Genomic DNA, 25,071 nt, shown 5'->3' on the forward strand with positions numbered 1-25,071 from the left:
CTGTTGATCTCCCGCCAAGTTTTTCAAGAATGCTCTACTCACATGAAAAATTTTAAGGCAAATCATTGCTGTATCCTAGTTAGTGCTGAAACATTACTTAATTTATTTCTCCACAATGATACGTCCTCACTAGTAGTAGGGGAAGCAAAAGTGGATGGGAACCTGGGAGGCAGTGACCATGAGATGGTCGAGTTCAGGATCCTGACACAAGGAAGAAAGGAGAGCAGCAGAATACGGACCCTGGACTTCAGAAAAGCAGACTTTGACTCCCTCAGGGAACAGATGGGCAGGATCCCCTGGGAGAATAACATGAAGGGCAAAGGGGTCCAGGAGAGCTGGCTGTATTTTAAAGAATCCTTATTGAGGTTGCAGGAACAAACCATCCCGATGTGTAGAAAGAATAGTAAATATGGCAGGCGACCAGCTTGGCTAAACAGTGAAATCCTTGCTGATCTTAAACGCAAAAAAGAAGCTTACAAGAAGTGGAAGATTGGACAAATGACCAGGGAGGAGTATAAAAATATTGCTCAGGCGTGCAGGAGTGAAATCAGGAAGGCCAAATCACACTTGGAGTTGCAGTTAGCAAGAGATGTTAAGAGTAACAAGAAGGGTTTCTTCAGGTATGTTAGCAACAAGAAGAAAATCAAGGAAAGTGTGGGCCCCTTACTGAATGAGGGAGGCAACCTAGTGACCGAGGATGTGGAAAAAGCTAATGTACTCAATGATTTTTTTGCCTCTGTCTTCACGCACAAGGTCAGCTCCCAGATTGCTGCACTGGGCAGTACAGCATGGGGAGAAGGTGACCAACCCTCTGTGGAGAAAGAAGTGGTTCGGGACTATTTAGAAAAACTGGACATGCACAAGTCCATGGGGCCGGATGCGCTGCATCCGAGGGTGCTAAAGGAGTTGGCGGGTGAGATTGCAGAGCCATTAGCCATTATTTTTGAAAACTCATGGTGATCGGGGGAGGTCCCAGATGACTGGAAAAAGGCTAATGTAGTGCCCATCTTTAAAAAAGGGAAGGAGGAGGATCCGGGGAACTACAGGCCAGTCAGCCTCACCTCAGTCCCTGGAAAAATCATGGAGCAGGTCCTCAAGGAATCAATTATGAAACATTTAGAGGAGAGGAAAGTGATCAGGAACAGTCAGCATGGATTCACGAAGGGGAAGTCGTGCCTGACTAACCAAATTGCCTTCTATGAGGAGATAACTGGCTCTGTGGATGAGGGGAAAGCAGTGGATGTGTTATTCCTTGACTTTAGCAAAGCTTTTGATACGGTCTCCCACAGTATTCTTGCCGCCAAGTTAAAGAAGTATGGGCTGGATGAATGGACTGTAAGGTGGATAGAAAGCTGGCTAGATCGTCGGGCTCAACAGGTAGTGATCAATGGCTCCATGTCTAGTTGGCAGCCGGTTTCAAGTGGAGTGCCCCAAGGGTCGGTCCTGGGGCCGGTTTTGTTTAATATCTTTATTAATGATCTGAAGGATGGTGTGGACTGCACTCTCAGCAAGTTTGCAGATGACACTAAACTAGGAGGCGTGGTAGATACACTAGAGGGTAGGGATCGGATACAGAGGGACCTAGACAAATTAGAGGATTGGGCCGAAAAAAACCTGATGAGGTTCAACAAGGACAAGTGCAGAGTCCTGCACTTAGGACGGAAGAATCCCATGCCCTGCTACAGACTAGGGACCGAATGGCTAGGTAGCAGTTCTGCAGAAAAGGACCTAGGGGTCACAGTGAACGAGAAGCTGGATATGAGTCAACAGTGTGCTCTTGTTGCCAAGAAGGCTAACGGCATTTTGGGCTGTATAAGTAGGGGCACTGCTAGCAGATCGAGGAACGTGATCGTTCCCCTTTATTCAACATTGGTGAGGCCTCATCTGGAATACTGTGTCCAGTTTTGGGCCCCACACTACAAGAAGGATGTGGAAAAATTGGAAAGAGTCCAGCGGAGGGCAACAAAAATGATTAGGGGTCTGGAGCACATGACTTATGAGGAGAGGCTGAGGGAACTGGGATTGTTTAGTCTCCAGAAGAGAAGAATGAGGGGGGATTTGATAGCAGCCTTCAACTACCTGAAGGGGGGTTCCAAAGAAGATGGAGCTTGGCTGTTCTCAGTGGTGGCAGATGACAGAACAAGGAGCAATGGTCTCAAGTTGCAGTGGGGGAGGTCCAGGTTGGATATCAGGAAAAACTATTTCACTAGGAGGGTGGTGAAACACTGGAATGCGTTACCTAGAGAGGTGGTGGAGTCTCCTTCCTTGGAGGTTTTTAAGGCCCGGCTTGACAAAGCCCTGGCTGGGATGATTTAGCTGGGAATTGGTCCTGCTTTGAGCAGGGGTTTGGACTAGATGACCTCTTGAGGTCCCTTCCAACTCTGATATTCTATGATTCTATGATTCTCAGGGAAGCAGAGGAAATACCCTTTAGGCAACAGATGTTACTCATGCTTAGGGTGACCAGATGTCCTGTTTTTAAAGGGACAGTCCTGTTTTGTGGGACTTTTTCTTATATAGGCGCCTATTACCCCCACCCCCGTCCCGTTTTTTCACAATTGCTATCTGGTCACCCTACTCATGCTGTATTACAAATTCTAATATTGGCCACATTCCATACATACCACTGTCCATTTACTATTTAAACTGATAGCACAATTTCCTTGAACTCAGTCGTTTATAGAGTAAACCTCCTGTTTGGCCCCACCATCTTTTATTTTATAAACAAGCTTTGCCATCTGAACTGCAGACTCCATAGAAATGCAGCTGAGGATACATAAGACGTTGAACTCCATCTGGTTTCACCATTTGTTTTTTGAAAGCATTGCCTTTCTGAGAGTCTAGATTACATGTCCCCTTGGCTGCATCTGCTCTGGGGAAACAGTAAGCATTTCTCTGTACACATTTTTCTCTGTACAACAACACAACAATAGTAAAAAGATCTGTGCCTTCCACAGGACCACTTCCACCAATGGAGCTGTACCAGCACAGGAAAACAACTACAGAAATTTGTAGTGTAGACACCACTATGGGAGCTAAACTCCTATTATGCACATGAATCTCCCATTTATTTGAGTGGGACCTTAAATCACCAACACTCAGGACTGAGCATTTATTGCCTCAACTTTATAAGTTATATACGCAACAGATTCTATAAGCTTCACTTTAAAATAGAAAAATCTAATTAATATTAATCGAATAATAGAACACTAATGTCATAACTATAAAGGGAAGGGTAACAGCTGTCCTGTGTACAGTACTATAAAATCCCTCCTGGCCAGAGACTCCAAAATCCTTTTCCCTGTAAAGGGTTAAGAAGTTCAGGTAACCTGGCTGGCATCTGACCAAAGGACCAATAAGGGGACAAGATACTTTCAAATCTTGGGGGGGTAGGGGGGGGGGTTGTTTGTGTTCTTTGTTTGGGAGTGCGTTCGCTCTCGGGACTGAGAGGGACCAGACATCAATCCAGGTTCTCCACATCTTTCTAAACAAGTCTCTCCTATTTCAAACTTGTAAGTAAATAGCCAGGCAAGGCGTGTTAGTTTTCCTTTGTTTTCTCAACTTGGAAATGTACCTTTTACTAGAGTGTTTATCTTTGTTTGCTGTACTTTGAACCTAAGACTAGAGGGGAGTCCTCTGAGCTCTTTAAGTTTGATTACCCTGTAAGGTTAATTTCCATACTGATTTTACAGAGATGATTTTTACCCTTTTCTTTAATTAAAAGCCTTCTTTTTAAGAACTTGATTGATTTTTCCTTGTTTTAGATCCAAGGGGGTTGGATCTGTATTCACCAGGAGTTGGTGGGAGGAAGGAGGGGGAATGGTTAATTTCTCCTTGTTTTAAGATCCAAGGGGTTTGGATCCGTATTCACCAGGAAATTGGTGAAAGGTTTCTCAGGCTTCCCAGGGAGGGAATTCATTGGGAATGGTGGCAGCGGACCAGAGCTAAGCTGGTAGTTAAGCTTAGAAGTTTTCATGCAGGCCCCTACATTTGTACCCTAAAGTTCAAAGTGGGGATACAGCCTTGACAACTAATAAAACAGAAATTCCTCATTATCACCACCAGTACACACGCGCGTGCGCGCACACACACACACACACACGCACGCTCACTTCCAGGCTTTGAATCATTTAAGAAGACTCCTTCTCATTGAACATACACAGCTCAATATAATTCTTCTGACCAAACCTTTAGGAAATAGAAAAGTCAGTACAAAACTATCTTGCTATTATTATTCTATGTCTTTTCCAGGGAATAACATTGCTACTAGTGAATAATATGACTTTTGGGATTAAAGTCAGATACCTAAGAGCCTGAAACATTACAGAAGAAATATTTTGGAGCATGTTATAGTTTAGGAAGCTCAGGATTAAAATACATTTGTCATCTATCACATAGGAATTTATTCTTGTTGCAGACCAGGGGTCGGCAACCTTTCAGAAGTGGTGTGCCGAGTCTTCATTTATTCACTCTGATTTAAGGTTTCGCGTGCCAGTAATACATATTGATGTTTTTAGAAGGTCTCTTTCTATAAGTCTATAATATATAACTAAACTATTGTTGTAGGTAAAGTAAATTAGGTTTTTAAAATGTTTAAGAAGCTTCATTTAAAATTAAATTAAAATGCAGAGCCCCCCCGGACTGGTGTCCAGGACCCGGGCAGTGTGAGTGCCACTGAAAATCAGCTTGTGTGCCGCCTTCGGCACGTGTGCCATAGGTTGCCTACCCCTGTTGCAGACTATTTAATGCCACCTAAAAGCCCGGGTGTTGAAAAGTAATTCCTATAGCCAGGGGATTTTATAATCTGAGTCATTTCCCAACTAATTCATGGAAGTTTATATGTTTATATGTTCCTTAGTTCACTTTTACCTGTAACATTTCTACAATCAACCCTGTGGCATTGCTAAATACTACCCAGAAAATAATCTGATTTAAGGATTAAGTGCCATTTTTTAAAGTACACACACAAGGTCACTCCCTAACCACGTGTGACTCGGTACTTTACCACTTCACTGCCATCCTTTGAAGCCTGAACAGCATATGCAAGAGGTGCTCTGCTGCATTAAAAGATGAAATGCAAAACCAAAATGAAAACTGAACTAATCCCAGACTTCTGCATTCTACTTGACTGTAGGGGGTATTCAGCACAGAAATAGCATGGCATGACCTGAAGCCCCAACCTCATTTAAACAGAGCACACTGAGCCAGATTCATCCCTGTGCTGGCTATGAGGTGGCTATAAAAGGCTAGATCAGCAGCAGCTCAGTCCTTGAGGGTTGACCAAGCTTGTATCCCTGCTCCCATGGCACTGTGGATCTTGTTCAGTCAGGGAATAGGCATTGCTTTCTCCCATCCTTAGCATGCCCCCGTAACACTTCCTACACAGGGGACTCCTGGAGAGGGAGCACACTGAGGGCAGAACTAGTTCAGTACCTGGAAGAGAGGTCCGCTACGCTGCTAATCTTCACTGGGGGGGGGGGGGGGATGGGGTGTTTACACCTGTTTTATGACCCCTTTCCGCTATGTCAGCACAAAGGAGCCTTAGGGCAGTGATGACTTGGGTCCTTCCCGAATACGCTGGGGAGCAAAGAGAGACCAAGCTTTACTGGCCTTTCCCCCCTTCTTTTAAAGCCCAGGGAACAGTTCTAATCCAAACAGGTGACTTTATCTGGAGACCAGGAAAAACTATAGAAACAAAGCAAATACTTCTGCCTCCCCATGAAATAAGTGACCGTAAAGCAGTTAATTTAGCTTTCTATAGCTTAACACCATGACTAATTAGTCAATTAGAAAGAAAATTAGATTTTTAACAAATGAAATGGTTCAGAATTACAAACACCAGGTTGGGCTGCTCAAGTTCAGGAATTTCATTTCCATGACAAACACCCAATTTCCAGTTGTTTAGCTCTAACACACACACACACCAAAAACAACCGTGTGTCTAAATCTACTAAACCAATTCCCTCTTTTCGTCTCCCCACAACAATTTTGAGTTAAAAACAAAAATAGCATGGCGGTTTTGAGCCACAGGACTATTTAAGACAGATATGATTATTTAGTTTTATTTAGTGGACCGCAGAGACATTCATTTAAAAAAGTAAAGTATCACAGAAAATTTGTTTCTAAAATAAGTCAATCATTACCCTCCCCCGCATTTTGGAAAAAAAAAAAAGATAGTAATTTCATTTCAGTAACAGGACTAACGTTCCTCAAGGATCTTAACCAATCTCTTTAGAAAGCCTGGGCATGATTACAGATGTTCCAAAGTACCTGAGGGAGCTACTGTAGGGGATACACGGCAGGTGCTTCTCACAATGTCAGGTGTCAAAGAATTCAGGAATTTAAGTTTGGTGCAAGATGCTTCTATTTTCTCCTTGCTCCCCTCCTAGTTTTTCAGTTTACTCTCAAGGATATCACCCATGTTTTCTGTGCAAACTATTTCTCACCCCCCTCCATCACCCCACGTGGTGGGAGCGAGAATAAGTAATGAGAGAGTCATTGGAGAGCAAGGGAGCATGAAAATGACCCTGTAGCATTTTCTCGGTGATGAGAACACTCACTAGCCCCCCTGCTCCAATTACTTTTTAAATGACTTATCTATAGTGCAATAGCTTCAACAGGAGATACTGAGGGAGCCCCACCTGAGAATATCCCATAATTTAGTGGTTAAGACACTCACATAAGGGGTGGCAGATTCCTACTCAAATCCTTTATCCCCTTCAGGCAGAATGGAGACTTGAAGTGGGGGTCTCCTGACATCCCAGGTAAGTATCCCAACTACTTGGCTAAAAGTTATAAGGGAGGTGGTCGTCCTCCTCCTCTTCCTCTCACACACAAACCCAACCAGTTTGTGTAAGCTCACCCAATGCAGCAGCTGTGTTACCGGATTGGGCCCCACAGGTGAGTTACGAGGTTTGTGAATCGCTGTGGAGCTTAGACATTTGAACCCCTGGTGTGAGGCTTGCAGGGTGCATGCGCAGAGGCAGTAACAGACATCTAGGGAACTTTTACTGCAAAATTGTAGGCACCAAATGAGTTTAGGTGCCTATATGCTTCAGCAGCAGATGAGCACGGGGGCTGCGAATCCCAGTGGTGTCTGATTCTGGGATTTAGGCACATAAAGTGGCAGTTAAGTGCCTAAATCCTTTTGTGAATCCAGCCCAAATTGCCCAGGTAAACTACAAAGTGGGGGGGATTTTTTTTTTTTAAGTTTTGCTCTTTTAAAATTGATGTCCTTTTCCATGTCGGCGTATTAATCCAAACCCTGAGTTGAGAGAGACACAAGATAACCAGCAGCTCTGGAGTTAACATAGCACTCTGTTGCACTGCAGTGGTTGCTTTTCTGAGGTCACAGAAAGCAAGAGTGGGTTGTGAACAAAAGCAGAGTGAAGAGAGGCTGCATTCAGAGCAGCTATTGTCATTTTTACTAAATATGTTAATTTAATTTGTTTTGAAAATGTTAACCACTAATAATTTAACTGTCTCTCTCAATTGCAGTATTGCAAAGACTGTACAACTCCCACTGAAGTCCTTAAAAGGATACTATTTTTTTCCCTCTTACTCAGTTTACAGATTGGTACGAGACAGAATACACATTCTACACACTCATCATACACATAGTCAAAACTAAGTGCACGTACACACATGCGCGCACACATACACCCTCCAAAAATGCAGAGAGGTTTGAGGAATGTTTTCCTTATTTCAGTCAGTTCAGATACCCTTCCCTTTGTGTAGTAGACACTGTTAAGGTTCCATCACAGGAGAATCTAGGAAGCAACCATAGTTTGCCTCCATAATATCACATAGAGAGAGAGATGTAGACATAGGTTTTACATACCTAAACAATGAAATTACTCATTGACTGAAAATCTGCTCTGGGAGAAGGAGAGCCAAGAGCTGAACTTTCTAAAGACCATTCTCATGCTACAACTTTTTAACTCCAATGGCACCTGCGGTCTAAGACTACTACAAGCACAATGACTGAGGTAAAGACGTTAGGCTCACCTTTCATAAAGCGATAGGAAACAAATTAGAACCTCTCTAATTCACAGCAATGACAGAAAACCATTGTGAATCAGTACATTTTGTAAATTCGCAAGTAATTAATCACTCAGAAAAAAACCCAGGGACAAGGTAGCACAATTCTGAAAATTGTAATTTACATTGGTTTTAATGCTTCATAGTTCACAAGCAAATAAGGCCTGGTATCTTTCGTAAAAAGAAGTGCATCTTAGTGGTGTGAGACCTCATTACAGAACCCTCTCTGCTAGTAAATCTTTGAGAAATGAGGAACATGTGTCCCTCTGGTACAAATTATAAAGTATGGAGATTAATGAAGCTCTCTTGTAGTCAAAAGTGAGTCAGCCAGTGGCCAGCTTTCTAAGCCACCTTCTTTCTGAGATTAACAGTGTAACACAACAGATGACCAGGCTGCAATAGGTTATTAAGAGCAATTACCAACTTAATTGTAAGGTGCAACCTAACAGACAACTGCCTTCTAAATCCAAAATATACAAAGATATATGCCAAAAGCATAAAACAAAGTTGAACACATGACTGCAGCTGAAAAGGAAAGATTAATAGGAGGACTTGTGAAAGGAAGGATACTATTCTAGACCAAAACTGATGAAATACAGTAATCAGTTATGAGAAGTACAGCAAAGACACAAAACTTAGTAGGATTCCACCTGAGGATTATTAGCAATTTTGGTATGATACAAGAACTGTACTTTTTATAGCGAATGCCAACTTACAAAAACACGACTTTCATCACTTTTCAAATGTAAGCTAAAGAAAGTCAAGCTTCTGCGCCTGAGGAATTGACTAGCACACGTACTGTTCTTTGCAAATAACCATTAGAGCAGTATATATTCTAAACGTGTGTTATTTGGGGGCACAACAAAGGGAAAAAAGCAGCAGTGGGAGATAACTGTTTTAAGTACTTCAAGCAATGGAGTTAACCTAAGCAACATTTACATTGAGGCAGTCAGGTACAGGTCACACCCAGCATCATACATGCACAACCTTAACATGCAGGGTAAACTAATGATGTGATTTCAAATTTAAATCATTATTACAGTGATCCTGGCAAGGCTGTTTTTGATTCTGGAACTGCACAAATTCAGAAGTTGGCAAATTTGGTTTTAATGCATGAACTTGAACAGGAGTGCTTTCCAAATAATGAACAGAGTACTACTGTGTAATAACTCTCATTGCCCTAATACCTAACAGCTCTGCTCCTTTGAAAGAGGTCCTCTATCCTTAACATGGCTGCCATGCATTACATAACATAGGATGCACTAGAGTATATCATTAGTTTGTTTTGTAGCGCATGTACCACTCATTAGCCATATGATTCTCTGTATGACATTTCAAGCAGCAAAGATGATGCTCAGCAATAAGAAGGCTGTAAGGATCAGCATCCTCGGAGGAAAAGCAACGCATAGGAAATTCAACCTTCCCAAGCTATTCATCTCCCTTTTCCCATCTCTCTCCCTCTAAGGAACAATAAACATTCTTACCTTTTAAAAAAAAAATTATGAACATAAACTGATCTTGCTCAGCAGAGCCTCCCGAGTTTCAGCCATGCCTGCAGAAATATCTTGGCACAATTGTCTCCTGCAGCAGGTAATCAATATCAGTCTGCTTCTTCTACTGCCAGAGCTGCCCCATCTGAATTCTAGCTAATGTGAACACTGACAGCGTGAGTCATCTCAGCGACTCATAGCAGATGCAGAGCTGCAGGAGGAGTTTAAGTTTCAGTGTTTCTCACACTATGTGTATATACATACATACACATACACATACACACACACACACACACACACACACACACACACACACACACACACACACACACACACACACACACACACCAGCTCTATGCTGCTTCTTTCACAAGAGGTGTTAACAGCTTCATTTCCCTCTGCGTACATTTACTATATCAATTCAGCATAGTTAGTTATTAACTGCAAATCCAGGAAGCCACTTGTCTCCTCACCAGAAACATTATTTTTATTTTAAATGTAAAAGGTTGCTGCAACCTTGCCAAACTGTGCAAGTATCTAATACTACAACAATTGAATGTATAATCCTGGCAAAAGTCTCAACACAAAACTCTTGAGCTCAGACCAGTAACAAAGATGTAGACTGGGGGGAAATTCAAGCAGCCCACAGGAATTTCCTAAACGCAGAAAATTTAATTGGGGTGAATTTCCTTCCTCTACATAAGCCCAATCTGCCATGCTTCTACATGTCAAAGTGCCAAGGGGAGAGTAGATGGGGGGGCGGGGTAAAAACCATTTGATTTATTTATATATTTCTATACATTTATCTAGATATTACCAATGCATCAATCACCATAGAATCTATGGGCAAGCCTACCTCCCCAGCCTGGGACCAGGACTTGAGGTTATGGTGCTGCGCCCACAACCCCCTTGTACTCCAGCCACTTTACCTACATGTGTGGGTGTTGGGGTGACACAATCCAAGAACGGACCAGTCCCCTGGCCCTTCCTGCAGCTTGCCCCCATCACTGCCCTCCTTGTGGAGCTGGCACAGAAACACTTTCTGCAGCACTCTAGAGGATCAGAGGACCTTGATCTGTGCTCCACCTGTGTAGCCCCAATGCAGGACTTAAGCAGCACAGAGGGCCTTATGCTGGTGAATTTCACCCTGGAAAGAGTACATTTTTTAAAAGGCAACAGTTGCATACACATAATAATGAGGAGGTCCACATTTCCATAAACGTAGTTACCAATTTACTTCTGAATTGGCATATTACACCAGGGCAGTCAGAGTGCTGAAGCTCTCCTTCAAAACACAGTTGGACACATCCTTCTGGGCAGCTTGCAGCTCAATAGAACAAAGTAACAAAGAACTATGGGACAACTAGAACCTTTCATATTTGGATTTATCTTTTCTTGGTTGGACGACTATTCTTTACAGCAGAAGCTGCTGGCTAAGATAATGGTGCCATTAAAACTCACAGATCTGTGTATCAGTCCTTTTATATAAACATCCTAGATAGTTTAGAAAAAAGGCATTTGGTTTCTGTCAAAGCATTTACATCAGATGATCTTCCCCCAAACTCAGTAAACATCTGACTGGATATCACCCAGACAGATAGATTTCCACTGAGGCTTCTCACTGAAGAAGTAACGCCCAAAGCAAAAACCACAAGAAAAGACTAAGAAAAGCTTGTATGACCAAGAAAACATGGTGCATTTCCTTACAACAGTGCAAACGCTAAGGAAATCGTGAGATAAAGAAACAGTCACATCCAACACAATACCAATCTACAAGCCTCACCCCACTAAACACATGACACTCAACCACACCAACACAGTAACATCTTTAATACACTGAATTTCAGTTCAGTAACACTGTCCTTCCTCTCTGCTCACAAAGAACTGAGTCAAACCTATTTCACCAACGTGGCTACTGGAGCATCCAACGGCTGCGAGCAGTGCAGAAGAAGACGGTGGTGTTGGTTTCCACCGGGCTCCCTTTTGTGGAAATCTACCCTTCGATGAGAAAGAGCATTTGCACTTACACTTGCTGTATATGTTGAATGGACACAATGAGACAGATTATGATTATCCCAAAGTAACTGCAAACGTCTCTGAGTATAGAGCATCTGAGCACCTAGAGAGAGAGCAACACATGCTACAATATGGAGATGTGATGGGGAAGCTATGGTACGGAAAACAAGGAAAAGCTGAAATAATGTTTGAAAGCTTTCCCCTTCTGCCTCCTCTTAAAAAAAACAGAAAACAAACCAGTTTGGGGGAGAAGGAGATGGCACCAGCCTTTGCCCACTGCTACTCTTCACCACCCTCTGGCAATTACAGATAAGCCACAGAAGGGCGCATGAGTCGTTCACCTATTATCACTTCATCACAAGTTATATTTTTCCCTCTCTTTAAACCAGTCCTCTTGTCCTGCTACTAAGACCACTGTTGCTTCTCAACAAGGAGCATCATGAGATCTCCAACAGCAACGCTTTTCTCCCTCCTGGCACAGCTATACGCAGAGGTCAGACTGAACACCATCCTCAAGACTCCACAATCAAAAGAGCCAATAGGGGTCACTAGGATAGTCCCAACAGTGCTGGCCCTAGACCAAATAGTGTGCCAGGCAAGGAGCGTCTTCAGTGCCCCGCTTCCATTTGTTAAATTTTTGTATATGTGATTTTTATTGCATTTGTAGCCCACTTCACAACTGTGACACATGATTTGCATGCATTACTTATCCATGTCATGTAAGACAATACATTTGCAAGCTAGGATCTGTAAATCTGTATTTATTCATGCCATATATAAGCAAATACAAAAAAGCATGTCGTCTAAGCTTATAGAAACTTTTAAATTTTAAGAATAACTGAAATGTACTAACATCAAGAAATTGAACTGTCCACCAACATTGGGTGGACCAGTATTAAATAGTGTTACAGTAGGTGACAGCCTTAGAATGTTAACCCCAGCCCTTTAGTTCAAAAGGTCACTTTTCTTGCATTTGCCCTTGTGAACTGAAGCACAACATCAGAGAGATCTAAAGATTGGACAATGGCATTTTTAAGTGATAAAATAGCAAAAATCTATGTTCTGCAGTCTTAGAAAGTCATCAAACATTACATGTTAAGCATGACAAAAGTAGTAACAGTATTTCTTTTATATTGTTGCATAGATAGGGGTTTGAGAGGTATCTCTGGCGTCTCATTAAATATGTCCTTTATTAATCACTACTTACTCTCTTTAAGTCTTAAAACACAAATACACAATAAGACAAGGTTCACAGTATCGCAGCTGGGATCTCACTTTACTTCATTTTGTTCGTCTGACTGACTGACGACTGACAACACACCGCCCCTTATATACCCACAAGGGCCTGGCTGACAACATTCTAGGAGGTTCAAGGAAAATTTTGTTCAGAAAGTCTGGAAAGTTCAACAAGATTCTACAAAGGTCCAGAACATTCTGGGAGGTTAGTGAAAAATGAATCTACATTCAGAATACGTGAAGTAATAGGCAAGGGTGCATATTAATGAATGCTAGAATTAAAATTCAGATTTGCACATGGTTGTAGGGGAATCATTTTAGGGAACCACTAGCAAAAATTTAAAAGGATGAAACAATACAAAGAAATCAAATTTATTTCACTGAAACTCTGCTGTGGTTGCTCTTAAGAAGCCAATTGTTTTTCACTGTTTAGTTAGACACTTCCCCTCCCAGGCTCCGGCTGCTGTGCTCCTTCCGACTCTTCAGCTTTGTTTAAGAGCCGAGATGCCCGAGCGCTACCGGCTTCGGGCAGCCCCCTTGCCTCCGGACCCTGTGCCGCCGGAGCAGAGCAGCTGGAGCCCGGGAGGGGAAGTGCCCGGCCGGCAGCTGGGGTCCGGAGGCAAGGGGAATGCCCGAAGCCGGTAGCGCTTGGGCAGCTCGGCTCTTAAACAGAGCCGAAGAGTCAGGGGAGGAGCAGAGCAGCCACGGGAGGGGAAGTGCCCGGCCGGTATTTTCCCAGATATGTTCGGCTTTTTGGCAATTCCCCCCGGACGGGGGTTTGATTACCAAAAAGCTGGACATGTCCGGGAAAAACTGGACGTACGGTAACCCTATTTAAAACAGCTTAGAATACACAGGCACTTTCGTTCTAGGGTATCTCATAACAGTGTGTTTCGATATACTGTTTCATGGCAGTGCCACATACACAAACATTAACTATCTCCATGTTATATACTTTTCTCCATCATGCCTTCAGATGCACAGTCCACTACATACCCCCTAGACGAACATTTGTATGGCACTATGGGTATAAATTATGTTGCCTCCATGTCAACACACTCAAGAATTATTGGATTCTTGAAGGTGTGGCCATTGGCAAGGTATAAACAAGGAGTTTTAGAGCAGCTGATGCCTCATGAAAAACAATTTCATTTAGAAAGATTTTTTCCCCCTACAACTATTGTTATTGCAAGGGATGAGTACATCCTAGGAGAGCTGTAAATTCCTGCTCTGTTTTTTGGAGTTATTCTGAAAGTGAATCCCTGTGAGCCCCATCAAGCTTTGATAGCTTTCTTTTTCCAACTGAAATGTCATATTTGGGCCAAGGCAATGCAGCACAGAAAGGTTTGTACTGGAAAGAAAGCTATTGCATTTTGATAAGTGACTACCAGGCCTCTGTGAAGCATGAATTCAAATGGAATCTACAAGTGGGGTAGTAAGACTGAGGTGCCTCTAATGAAAGATTCTGTAAAGAAGGCACTTTCACATATCAGACTGAGATACTTATCCTTTTCCTTTTATCTTTCAGAATTACAAAATCTAAAAACCTTCTATAGCACTCACGATTGTAGTACCTAAGCACTTCCTAAGCAAATGAAATCCACATAGCGAAGTCCCTAGTAGAACACATTATTCTTCCCCTCTCCCTGTCTAAAAGAGGCTCTCAATTGGGAATAACTAATTTTTTTAAACCATCATCCTGCTGAATATGGTGGGAATGCTCTGCCAAAGAGAACAGTCTTGCAGGATACTCTGAAGGCTGTCACAGTCTGGATTAATCTGATCTGCCCTGGAAGCTCATTCCATGTCAAATCCGCTCCACTGAGAATACTCCAGTTCTTATGGGCTTCATCCTGGGTTTTCTTAGTTGCAGTGTCTCAGAGAAGTGCAGCTTTCTTGCTGGGAGATGTAGCCATTGATGGAGCTGGATCGTGACCCATTGGTGTCTTGAAGATCAGAACCAAAGCCTTAATCTGGCAATGGAAGCAGACTGGGAACCAGTGAAAGAAGCAACAGTGAACTCTCCTGCCATGCAGCCACATCATGCACCAGCTGGAGCCTCTGCACTATGTCCTCCTTTTGCCCTAGATACAGCAAGTTTCAGTAACACAGCCTGGAAGTGATGAATACATGCGTCACTGTAGCCAGATCCTCGATCAGGTGGAAAGGGAAAAACTTCCTAATAAGCAAAAGGTGGACAAGGGTTTTTTTGCCTCTGATTCTACCTGGTTGTCCAGGCTTTACAGAACAGAACAGAACCCCAAGGCTTTGCAGTACTTTGATAAGGGTGAACAGATGCCTTCGATAAAAGAGGAAAACAGTCTTCCCCTCTGACCAGGCTCATATTGATCTTGTCTTTATTGTTGTTAGTTGTGTTACAGTAGCACCAAGAGGCCCTACCAGAGATCAGGACCACGCTGTGCTAGGCACCATACATATAAAATGTAAGAGAGAACCTACCCCAAAGAGCTTATCATTCAGTATATATGAGACAAAGAGAGAGAGAAAAGAAGTATTATTATCCCATTTGCAGATGGGGAACTCAGAACCCGAGAGGTGAAGTGACTTGCTCAAGGTCACGCAGGAAATGTGTAGCAGAGCCACAAATTTAAATGAGATCCCCAGTGTCCAGGGTCTTAGCAACAAGAGTCTTACAAGACCATCAGTCCTTTTGTTCAGTTTCAGCCAAGTGCTCCTCCTTCAGGTGATTATCTTTTGCGGACACTGTGATACGCTTGTGATTGTGCTGGTTGCTTCTGTGGAAAATTAAATATACAGCTGGGAGTATTTTTGGGAATGGAGTCTGTGGCATCTAACCTCCTCTCCAAGTGGTCAAGTGTAGACATTGAAGAGGAGGAGCTGCAGAACAGATCCTGGAGGAACTCTACATGTAAGGGTTCTTGGGGTGGAGCAGTAGTTACCTATCACCGCACTCTGGGGATTGGTGGAGATGAATGACTGGAGTTATTGTAGTGGTTGCCATTTAATTTTAGCTCTGTCACATGGGTGTGTCAGCAGAACCTTGTGGTCAGCTCTGTTAAAAGCTGCAAAGAGGCTGAGTACGATGGGGACTGAGATAGGGCCTATATCCATTGCCAGGAAGAGGTCACCTTTCAGTGGTAATAGGGCTGTCTCCTTGCTGTGACCCATTTTTTAAATATTTTATTTCCCTAAAATAATTCAAAGCTATAATTATCCTACACTGAAAAGAGACAATAGTGTCAATTAGCCAGAACATACAGTACACAGATCTTAGAGCGATGTACTTTTGCCTCTTCGGTGAAAAAGCATTTATGTGACATAATCATCCATTTTCTTTTTATGCTCTCTATTAACATCCCAGGAAAGTCCATTCCGCTTCAAGAGCGACTTCACTGAATTGTAAAAGGACTATATAGTGAGTGACAAAGATACAAATGATACAATGGTGCTGTATGGACAGACAATATGTCAAGACACGGAATGCATTTCAGACAAAACTCATTTGCTCCTGCAGCTCATTGCCGATCTAAAACCAATCCTGTGACAACTAACCTGTGACTGTGAAACAGACTCTGATTCCAGGTAGGCAATAAGCAGCAGGCGCAGATTGCTTTGTCTGAACTGCATTCCATGTCCTGACATATATTTCTGTCCACACAGTTCCCTTGTAACTTTTGTATCTTTGCTGCTCCTTGTAGTCCTTTAAAAATTCAGTAGTGGGCCAGACTCAATTATCCTGTTCCTATACAGGTTTCTGGTAATAAAAAGAAACAAAAACACCCTGGAAAAGGAACAAAGAAAAGGGTTTTTTAAACTCTATTTTTGTAACATACAAGTTTGGAAGACCCAGGCATTCTACATGTATTTGTAAGTTCTCAGCACACATTTAAAATTATATAAGAAAAGAAAGTTTTTCAAAGCTTTCCAGACCTATAAAATGTCCACATAACGTGTTGGTCAAAAGTGCTTTTAAAAAGAACTTTAACACTCAGGGTCAGATTGTGACTTGGGCTGCACACCCGCACAAGGTAGTAAAGAAGAGTAATAACTTCCTTACACCTACAGTACAAGCCTGATACTGGGTGTAGGTACACAAGAGTAAGTGGAAACTGCATGCCTGCTACTTCCACCCTACCAAAGCAGGTGCTGTCTGCATGGGTTCTCCTCTTGTTAGGACTCCTACATTAGTCCATGGCAGTCAAGGTATTTGGGGCTTTTTTGTCCCTTAGTTGTAAACTAGCTCTTCGATGTTAAATGTACACATGTGTAGGTAGTACGTTTTTTGGGAAAGGCACTGTCTTTATTAATTATATTATTATTATAGGTGTGTGTTACATGCATAACACAATGGAGCCCTGTTCCCCAATCGGGGCCTTTAGGTGCTTCTGGAACATAACATAATATGTTCGACTACTAACATCAACATGTTTTCATAGCTAATTTTCAATCTGCATTTGGCTGAAAACAAGCATCATACGAATAGAGCCTCTAAAGCTGAAGTAAACTCTGAAATATGTTTAAACCCATTCATGAACCTAATGTAACAACTGTTAGATGCTAAGAAAAATACAACCTAAATCATAATTTTGGGGTTTGGCAGGAAGATTTTTTTCTTATGCTTTGTTCTTAGCAGATGAGGCAAATAGCTTAATGACTGCTGCTCAGAAATAAACTAACATTAGCTGAGTGTGAAGGGTCGCCCAGAGGAAGGGTACGGTTCCCCAGAACATACTTGATTGCAAGTCTGACAAGGGCTGGCTGTATGGCATCAGCTTGGTCCACATGTATCTACCCATTTCCATGTTCTTTAATGCTAATATCTGTCCATGTCTCGTCTACATAGGGAAAGTGAATAAGACCTTGATAATGTATTAATTCGGATAACCATGCTATGAAACTTTTTCAATTAGCATCATACAATGTGTTTACACCAAATTTGCCTTTTTATTAATTTCCTCTGTTAGGGCCTGATCTAGTTCATATTAAAGTCAACAGAAAGACTTTGAAGGCCCTGACCCTATCCTAAAGGCTTCATGGTTTTGAAGATGTTGGTAACCTGAAATCATAGCTTTGGATAACAGAAGCAGCACCTCTGAAAACCATGCCTGGCCTTCCCAACTTCCTTCAACAAATAATTGTGTTCTAGCTTGTTCTAGATGAAAGGACATTTCCTTAAATGCGTGTGATGCACGCAAAGTTTAAAACAAAGCATGCTTATTTTTATCTACTATGATTGATTGCTTCTCTCTACCTCTTTCTCTGACCATTGTGTCCAATGAATCTTTTCTGATGAAATCTTCAACAATTGCACAACTATTTCAACTGAAAAGCTATATTAATCTGTGAATCCTAACAAAAGTGAAAGTCAACCCCAAGAGTGAATTCATTTTGAGGCAATGACAAGCTATTGTGTGTCTTGAACATCACAATTCCATATACTGTTGAACAATGCTATGCTCTTCTGAATTGTTTACATACACCAGTTCTGTTCATTCAGTGAACACTATACATTCTCTGGGTCAAGTTTCTTGTGTGCTCACAATGCAGGACTTGTAAATCTTATGCTATTTTGTGTTATACATTGATTGTTAGGTTCTTCATTTGCCAGAGAATGCACCATTGTTCATGCTCGAAAAAGTATACGCAGATACTGTATTGTTTGCTTTAAGTGCACTTTCTGCCTTGTGTAAATCAAACTGGGGAAAAAAGAACCAAATGTAATGATATTTTTCTTTGTCTTTTCATGATAACGTATTATCAAACTTACTTGTCTTTTTTGGCCACACTTACACAATACACACCACAGAATACCAGGCCTTGTTTTTAAAAACTATATTTTTCAGAGAATACAAAAATGGTTTCCCAGTATTCTTTCTGATAAGCAATTCCATCCAAACTCATTCGCATTCTGTTGCAAGTTAACCTGCCGCAAACCAACACTATTATCTGCCTAACAATACCTGCTTAGGACCTATCTAAGAGCCCAGTTCTACTACTCTTACGCATGTTGGTTAGTACCTTACCAGCCAAGCAATCCCATTGACTAATGAGAGAAAAGTTTCAGGATTCGGCCTTAAATGTCTGTTGGCTTGGCTAGTAACAGATTTTAAAATTATGAGACTCAAAAGTATTAAAGAACAGGTTTCTCTCTCACTCTAGTCAATTAGTTCCCCTCTCAAAAAGCAACTCATGATTCAGTCAATCAGAACATTATCTGCAAGATAGTAAATACTTCTGTTACTAAAAGTGGACCAGATTCACCCACCCTTACTCATGCTGAGTAGTAGTAACCTACTCCTCAAATTAGTCCCATTGAAATCATTGGACTCCGTTCAGAGTAAGGTACTAAGCAATTTGCATAAGGGGTATCAGTATCAGCCCTGTATGAGCTTGAGGAGGGAAAGCTTATTAAAAATAATTAATAAAGAAAACTAATTCCTTCATGATTAATCTAAAGATTGACATTCAAACCGTAATTGATTTTAGATCATTTGGGATTTTTTCCAAAATTAGGCCATGCAAATTTAAACGGGGGAGCGGGGGGGGGGAACAGACTTCACTAGACAAAAAGTGTCACCTCACCATTGTTAATGTGGCTCCTACAAATCCTGATCTCATGTGCCATGTGTATTTGTCCATAGGAAGGGCAACCTTAGGCCCAGTCATTCAGCAATCAACTGAAACAGACCAGATAACAGTAGGATAAGAAAATAGCAAGATAAATAAAAGATGACACTTCAGAGTAAAAACAAACCATTTCAAAACCTTCACATTGGAACAACCCATTTTAATATTTTTCTTGATTAAAACAAAATATGTAAGTGGTTCCATCGCTACATTATTTTTGTTTTCCAAAGCGATGGAGGCCTCATTGTCTGGGATGCTCACATTTGAATGGGAGAAAACAATAAGACTATATAGTGTAGAGAAACAATCCTACATTGACAGCGGCAGGGATTAGGTTACTTTAATAGGTCTTTTCCACCTCTAAATTCCCATCAATTCAATCCTATGAGGCAAGGTAGATGAAATGCTGAAAAGCTCCCTACTATTATTTTATCCACCAAACCATCCCAACTCTGCAGGAAAATCACAATAGCACTACCTGTAAACTATGGCTTAGTTCCACCAACCCAGGCCAATGAGAATGTTTACAGCAGTCCTTTAAATTAAAGTGAAGTAATTTGTGGTTTTCATTCACTCTGTTCCACTAGTTCCATCTTCTCTAAATTCTACCTGTCTTTGGTACTTACAGGGTCCCCAGTACCTTAGTATCTGAGCACCTCACTCACTTTAACCACAACACTGCTGTGAGGTAGGGAAGTGATGTTATTCCCATTTTGCAGATAGTGTCTCTGTGGCTCAGTTCCCTAAGTGACTTCTCCATGGTCACACAGGAAGTTTGTAGCAGAGCAGAGAATTGAACTAGGGCTCCTGAGTCCTAAACTATTGCTCTAACACTGGGACATCTTTCTGTCAAGATGATACAAGGTAATTGCTCAATAATACGTACCTTTGGGAACAAAAAGAACTACTAATTCACCACCCACATCCTACAAAACTGATTCTAAACTAGTTTAGGTTTGTTTTAACAAGATGTTACCAATACTATGTTGTCCACCTGGTATAGCTGCAAAGAGCTAGTCAGAATGTCAGGAATGTCACTGTGGCATTATGCCCCACATTCTTCATAGTAAACTAGTGTTTTTCCACTGAAAGGCGTGGGAACTAAAGCTGGAGACAAAGGGTTCCCGCCATATGCAAAAGCTATTTTAGGCAGGGGAGTGACATCATCGGGGCTCTTCTTCTGACTCCCGCCCAAAAAAGATGCTTGAAAATGCTTGAGAAACAAGAACTGAACTGGGGAGAAGGGCTGAACCCAGGCTAGAGGGATTTCTAGCCTGTGAGAAGAATACCTGGGGTTTTAAGATGCAAGCAAGGGCAGCTGGCCCCAAGAATTGCTGCAAACTGCTTTAATCATCATTTAGGGTGAGAATTTGCTATCCATATCCAATTTCTTTAGTATATTAAGCTTAGATTGTGTTTTTGTTTTATTTGCTAGGTAATCTGCTTTGATCTGTTTGCTATCCCTTATAATCACTTAAAAACTATCTTTTGTGGTTAATTAACTTGTTTTTGTTTTGTCTAAAACCAGTGTGTGGGAATTATAACTGGGGGCAAAAAGCTGTTGCATATCTTCCTCCACATTGAGGTAGGGGGTGAATTTCATTAACTTACGCTGTATAATTTCCTGTGCAGCGCAAGATGGTATAATTTTGGGTTTACCCTCCAGAGAGGGGTGTGAGCCTGAGAAGCTGGTAAGTGCCCTAGCTGTATAGCCTTCTCATGCAGGGACTGGTCAGAAAGCCTGTCTGCAAGTTACAACATCTGGGTGTGTCTCTACCCGTATGTATGCTGATTGAAACAAGAAGTTTGGAGACCTTAGCAACTTGTCATAGCAGTACAGTGTGGGAGGGAGCCCAGGCTGGTGGGTTGGGGGGCTCAGTGGTATCCAAGTTCTAGGCAGCACCCCAAGGGGGGAGGAACCCATCACAGTCACCATGACCTTTCATTTGTAGGATGTCATTGTGGTTGTTCAGTTTCCTTATGGATCATTATCTTTAGGTGACAACCCTTACTACTGTAGTGTATAATCAGATACCTTTGTAAGAATGTGAGTGGCTGTATGTCTAAAGTGCCTTTGCTAGCCATAGATTTTGGTAACACTCAGGAAGTGATTTCAGAAATCCTTAAGGAAGAGTTATTGAAAAAGAGATGAACGTGGGTGCAAGATCACTTGTGTAAGTCTGGGGAAGTGGGAATTAAGGCACAATAATACAGGGATGATCTAGTCAAGACGTCTTCCTCACCTTGCTCCAAAATATCATTCATTCTCTGTTATCTTTTCTTAGGAAAGAATAACTCTGCAAAGACATTAGTCACTAAACCAACAGGAAGGGCCTTCTCAAATGGAATATGGACACATTCTTCTTGTCAATTGTCAGATTCATCAAGCCCAAACAGATGTAGCAAAAACATCATACTGAGTAAGAGGAAAGATGACGAAAGCCGTCATGTGTTCTATAAGAACGACAGGTCTAACAAAGAGGTTCTCACAATACATTCTTCCCCAAATTTTGCTCCAGAACCATTAAACTACCCTGCTCTGTCTGTTATCTCATACAGGCTGCAGCACTCCTACACTATTCAGCTAGGAAGCTACAAGTGGATAAGCATCAAGGAAGTGTCTGAGTCAGAGTGCAGCTCCCTTTGCCATCACCATGCACAGCCGTGTAACAACCAATCAAAAAAATACCAGCCTGTTTAAAGAAACTTTTCTATGGTCTCCACCTAGGCCTGTGAGAAGACTCTGAAAATACACAGATTGTAGTTCAGTCTAACAACTGTGGTTATGATGAAAAAGGAAACTGACGCAACATTGAAATGAAAGGAAGAACAGCTAAGCTACTCTCACATCATATCATTTTTAAGGAGTGATATTTTTATCCGGTTTAAAAAACAAACAAGGCCCTCACAGCAGCCAGCATCTTTTTTGCAGCATTCTTAGACAGCCTGCCTTTTTAGGAAGCGTACAATAGATTGAAATGTTACAAATACTGCTCTAACACCAATTCAAAGAGTCCCACTTGCAGCCAACTATTACGTGAGTGAGCTAAGAATTTATTTCTATAGATTATGCTTTAGCCATCAACTCAGCAGGATTTGCCAATGTATTTATTACACATTTTTTCCGCCTCACCCTTTCTCTCCCACCCAAAAAAACTTAATGATATAATTGCAGACACAATTTAAAAAAAGAAAAAAAAAAAAGTACAAACTCCCGCTCAACCTTTTTACAAAACACAGAATCCAAAACTTCACCATCTGTGTGAGAAATATCAGCAATTATGGAGTCTTAAAGGAAAGACACAATCATTTTTTAACCCACAGAAATAATTAGATGAACTTTGCAAATAGTCAGGAAAACAACAGGGTAGGGCCACATTTTGAGTTTAATAAGTTGATGATACTTATTTAAAAGCCTACTCAAACCTATTAGCCAGATGTGCCAAATCAATACCTAGTAACAATCTGCAATATAGGCGTTAAAAAAAAGGAGAAAGAAAAATATGCACTTCTTTTATAAAAGTTTGTCATTAAAAATGTTTCAGCAAAGGTCTGAGAATTTATACTTCAGAATTTTGAATGCAATCTGCCATACACTCCCTTGGTCTGGGTTGGAGAACTATTAAACAGAATTAACAAAAATATCAAAGAGAATCAGAGGATACATGTGCTGTAATCTCCATTTATGAGACCAAACAGGAAGAGGTCAAGAGAGGTGATGAAATCCTGAGGAATAAGTTTATGTGCTAAGGCAGCCTAGATACTAGCCAGTCAGGCCGACTGGTGAAAGGAGGGCTCAGAATAAGATGAAATATAAACTGAGGTGAGTGGTCGGATAATTAGCTATGTGATTTTTCTGAAAAATGACAGGCAGAACAGGAGAAGAGGTCAGAGCTTGAGAACCAAGTCTCTCAGTCAGGCAAGAGAGGCCAATGTTATTAGCAAGGAGGTAGTCTAAGCAGTGGGATTCCTGGTTAATACATCAAGAAAGCAAGCCTGAAGGCAGAGGACAGTTGGGTCTAAAAAGCGGTCTTGGAAGGGAGAAGGTTACAGTATTCCTGAGGAAGAGGAAGGAGGTTAGTGGAGTGGTGGGGCTTAGTAGTGGCCGCATAGTTTAAAAAGGAATTGTAGAGACAGGAAGGCAAATTGCTTGAGAGAACAGGCACTAGGCAGGAATTGCTTAGCTGTGTTGTGGAAGAGAAGAGCGATTGGTACGATGCTAATATGGCAATAGGAGAGTGACATGAAGGGAGAAAACAGATGGTAAAGAAGGGCAGATAGAAGGGCAAGAGAGGATGATACAAGAGAAGGGCTGCAAAGACAAACTAGGCAAGATTAGTAGAGAACAGACACACTTGGGAGGGGGAAGAACGAATAGGTAGGTAGGTTGACAGGAAAAAAGCAGGCAGCATAGGACTATGAAGTGCTTTGGATAAGGCTCTGGAATGGTACAGGGAAAAAGGCAAAAGGGAGGTTAAGTTGGAGCAGGAGGACAAACAGGGAGATGGGAGGAGACAAATCCAAAAAAATTTATAAAAATGGCAATTTTGGGGGAGAGTCTAACATTTGCCAAGTGTCATAGGCAATCTACTTTTTTCACTCAGTGAAACTGTCCACTCCTCCAAGATTGTTATTTTTTAGAATGGGGCTAAAGACTTCACAGCACTTATTTGTTCTCATTCACAGTAAGAAGGACTCTGCCGATGACAAGGCCAACCAAAGAGCCGTGCTGCAATTATGGCTGCGCGAGTCCTGCAGGTTTCAGTTTGGGAAAGGGTCCAAACTGAGTCTTGCCATTCAGGTTGCAAGTTTTAGAGGGAAACAAAAGTATTCAATGTATGTTAGCCTCTTTTAATGCAATATAGAAAACAGAGGAAAGCCATGTGACCAGCCACCTCTCCATGGGCCATAGATTGGGAACTGCTGGTCTGAACTATATCTTAGAAGCTGCTAAATATTTTGCTATAGCGGCTGCAAAGGGCTAATACATAGGTAAGCAAATCTCCCATGGATCTCAGTAAATTGTTCCCATTATACAGTAGCTCAGTTATAGAAAAACTAATACTTGGAATGTTGCATCTGGATGTGGCAGTGGTTCATTCATCCCTGCAGCTACTGGCCTTTGGTTCCTGAAACATTGTGTTATAACCTTTAAAATGGTCTCATGAAATATCTTGCTGTCACTGATTGCTGCAATGGGGTTTTTCAGAATTGCCAGGCTTTGGTTGTAAAACAGCTGGAGTGGCTTTAAAAGAAAGACTTGTTTAAAAATAACTTTTCAGGGGCATTTGTTCCTTATGCAATGACTTGGAGAAATACTGTCAGAAGATCTGCCTTCTGAAAACCTAGCGCAATCAAAACCGAGAATGAAAGCCTAACTTGGGAAACAGCTGCATATGTAGACAGGACACTAATTGGCACCTGAGGCCAGAGCATACCAACAGGAAGAAAAAGGGGAGTCAAGTAATGCTGGGAGTGCCACTTCATGGAGTTTCTGCAGTATGTTTTGAACTGTGGGTTGTGGCCTGGAGATGGCAAAGCCTCCAATACCCCCCAGACATTCATGGGGGAAAGGAGCTCCAGTCCCACAAAGCCTGAAGCTTCTTTGATGCTCCATCACCAACCCCCTGAACTTACTGGCAATACAGCTCTCTGACGTTGTTGTCCTGCAACACCCATG

The 25,071-nt window shown here is 41.8% G+C and overlaps 1 protein-coding gene across 14 annotated transcripts in view; it reads right to left on the reverse strand.

Moving 5' to 3' along the window:
• Nucleotides 1-25,071, reverse strand: part of INPP4A (inositol polyphosphate-4-phosphatase type I A) — a 218,690-nt gene that overhangs the window by 153,436 nt on the left and 40,183 nt on the right. Inside the window, exon 1 of one of the 14 annotated variants that reach the window (XM_054009337.1) lies at nucleotides 9,525-9,616. The exons of the other annotated variants lie outside the window; for them this stretch is intronic. The gene's annotated coding sequence lies outside the window, so the exon portion shown is untranslated. Of the gene's footprint in view, nucleotides 1-9,524; nucleotides 9,617-25,071 lie in introns of those variants that run through there. 14 annotated transcript variants of the gene reach the window in all.

This window comes from Malaclemys terrapin, chromosome 1 (genome assembly GCF_027887155.1).
Source record: "Malaclemys terrapin pileata isolate rMalTer1 chromosome 1, rMalTer1.hap1, whole genome shotgun sequence".
NCBI lineage: Eukaryota > Metazoa > Chordata > Testudines > Emydidae > Malaclemys > Malaclemys terrapin.